This window comes from Heteronotia binoei, chromosome 7 (genome assembly GCF_032191835.1).
Source record: "Heteronotia binoei isolate CCM8104 ecotype False Entrance Well chromosome 7, APGP_CSIRO_Hbin_v1, whole genome shotgun sequence".
Classification (NCBI taxonomy): Eukaryota; Metazoa; Chordata; class Lepidosauria; order Squamata; family Gekkonidae; genus Heteronotia; species Heteronotia binoei.
In genome coordinates, this window is record NC_083229.1 from 6,202,574 (window position 1) to 6,205,650 (window position 3,077).

The following is a 3,077-nucleotide window of genomic DNA, read 5'->3' on the forward strand; positions in this document are numbered from 1 at the left end:
AAAGGGTCGAGGCAAGTAGGCATGAAAAACCCCATCTTGAGCCCCTGGAGAGCCATGAATGGGGCTGTGGCTCAGTGGTAGAGCATCTGCTTGGTAAGCAGAAGGTCCCAGGTTCAATCCCCGGCATCTCCAACTAAAAAGGGTCCAGGCAAATAGGCGTGAAAAACCTCAGCTTGCGACCCTGGAGAGCTGCTGCCAGTCTGAGTAGACAATATTGATTTTGATAGACTGAGGGTCTGATTCAGTACATATGTTCATATGTTCAAAATGGCATTTTTAAAGTAGGATTTTTGCCATATCAGTGGCTATACATGTTAGTGACCACTAGAGGGAGTAAATGTACAGAACAGAACCTCCACAGATGCCATAGGGCACACAGCAATGAAAACAGGAGTGCAAAAAGGTCCAGTGTTTTAGGCAGGTGGCTGTCCTGATCAGCAGCTGAAGAGCAAAATTCATAAGAACATAAGAGAAACCATGTTGGATCAGGTCCATCCAGTCCGACACTCTGCGTCATGCAGTGGACAAAAAACCCAGGTGCCATCAGGAGGTCCACCAGTGGGGCCAGGACACTAGAAGCCCTCCCGCTGTGCCCCTCCAAAGCACCAAGAATACAGAGCATCACTGCCCTAGACAAAGAGTTCCAGCAATACACTGTGGCTAATAGCCACTGATAGACCTTTGTTCCATAGGTTTATCCAACCTGCTCTTGAAGCTGGCTATGCTTGCAGCCGCTGCCACCTCCTGGGGCAGTGAATTCCATGCGTTCATCACCCTTTGGGTGAAGAAGGACCTCCTTTTATCTGTTCTACCCCGACTCCTCCGCAATTTCATGGCATGCCCACGAGTTCTCGTATTGTGAGAAAGGGAGAAAAGTGCTTCTTTCTCTACCTTCTCCATCCCATGCAGAGTCTTGTTGACCTCAATTGTGTCACCCCCTCAGTTGATGTTTCTCCAAGCTAAATTTGAGTCTAGTAGCATTTTGGAGTCCAGCCAGATTCCCAGGGTATCAGCTTGCAAGGGTCAGAACTCCACGATGAAGAGAATGTTGATGCTCCCATATCCGAAAATGTGGTTTGTCTCTAAGAGGCTTGTGGATTCTAATCTTGCTCTCTGATATAACAAAGATGATGCTTCTGTTGCATTTCAGCTGGCCTCATCTCTCCCCTCCCCTGGTTTGTGGAGACTCATTTGGGCTGAGTCTGAAACGCTTTTGACCAGGTGACTCCGGCGCTTAAACCCCAGATTTGATGTATCCATCCCTGGTCTCTTGCAGCACTCAAGGAGAGAGACACACGCAGGGTCCGTCCTTTTCCCAAAGGTGGCGCTGTTGCACTTTTAATAGGAGTTCCGGCAAAGTGGTTTGATTAAAGGTCTGGCAACCGCGGCACATCAAAAAGGTATTTGACAATTTTTGTCATTTTGCTAATTAGCTGGACTCCTTTGATTGCAAAAAAAAAAAAAAAAAGAGGGGGGGGGGGAAATCTGTCTTCAGGACCTTTCTCAGTCTCAGCTAGAGATGGCCCCCAGCCGTCTGTGTGGTTGGGTTTTGTTACTTACTTTCCCATTCAAGAGCACTGATCGCATGAAGAAGACCTAAGGAAATTACACACCTCTGAGGCCAAAAAACACCTGCGCATGGATGCTGGACGTGCCCGTGGACGTTCTTAACTGCAAAACACCTCCCCGAAACTGCCCCCGTGCTTTCTCCTTTCATGCCCAGAAATTGCCAGACCATAATACTCCTCCATTCAGTTTCGAAGATCTTGTCTTTTAAAAATCTATACGCTGAAAGAGAGATGCGATGTTTCGTGATGTTTTACGTGCTCTGGTTGTGCTGATTATTTTGTAAGCCATGCTAATTAAAAAGAAAGGGGGGGGGGGGGAAAGGAGGGATCCTTGGTCGGTCCTTTACAACGTTAGAACAGAACTCGCTTTGCAGTTGGAGAAATAAAGCAATCGAAAAAGGTAAAGATAGTTCCCACCCCCTGATGTTTTCACGGCAGACTTTTTACGGGGTGGTTTGCCATTGCCTTCCCCAGTCCTCTACACTTTCCCCCCCAGCAAGCTGGGGACTCATTTTACTGACCTCGGAAGGATGGAAGGCTGAGTCGACCTTGAGCTGGCTACCTGAACCCAGCTTCTGCTGGATTGAACTCAGGTCGCGAGCAGAGAGCTTGGGCTGCAGTACTGCAGCTTCACCACTCTGTGCCACGGGGCTTTCGAGTCAAGGTAGTCCCCTGTGCAAGAACCAATCATTTCCGACTCTGGGGCAATGTCGCATCGTGACGTTTTCACGTCAGACTTTTGACGGGGTGGTTTGCCATTGCCTTCCCCAGTCATCTACACTCCCCCCCCCCCAGCAAGCTGGGGACTCATCTGACCGACTTTGGAAGGATGGAAGGCTGAGTCGAGCTTGAGCCGGCTACCTGAAGACCCAGCTTCCACCGGGGATCGAACTCAGGTCGTGAGCAGAGCTTGGACTGCAGCACTGCAGCTGTAATGCTGTGCGCCACGGAACTCCTTAAACAAATTGGAGCCCTTCGGGGCAGATGGTTGCTGGGATCTTTAATGGCTATATTACGGACTCTGAGAAAGGTCGAGAGTCTATTTATGAGAAGTGCCGTTAGTCTTCCGGCACGGTTTCATGAGGGGTTAAGGTGACGAGGAAGCACAGCCGATTGCTTTCAGTGCTACGTTCAGAGCGCAAGGGGAAAATGTCATGATAAGGAGGAATACAGTCGAAGTAGCCAGTCCTCACCTGTTTGCTGAGCGCACTTGTACTCTGCATTTCTTAGAGCTGTCGAGCCTCCATCTGGGGTTGGGAGATCCACCATTCGTAGCCACAACCTCCAGCTGCTTTCATGGCTCTTGTTTGCCATCTGGAGGAATTAGTTGGCCGCTGTGTGAGATGCAATGTTAGACTAGAGAGACGGTTTGATGTAGTGGTGAAGTGTGTGGACTCTTATCTGAGAGAACCGGGTTCGATTCCCACTCCTCCGCTTGCACCTGCTGGAATGGCCTTGCGTCAGCCAGAGCTCTGGCAGAGTTGTCCTTGAAAGGGCAGCTTCTAGGAG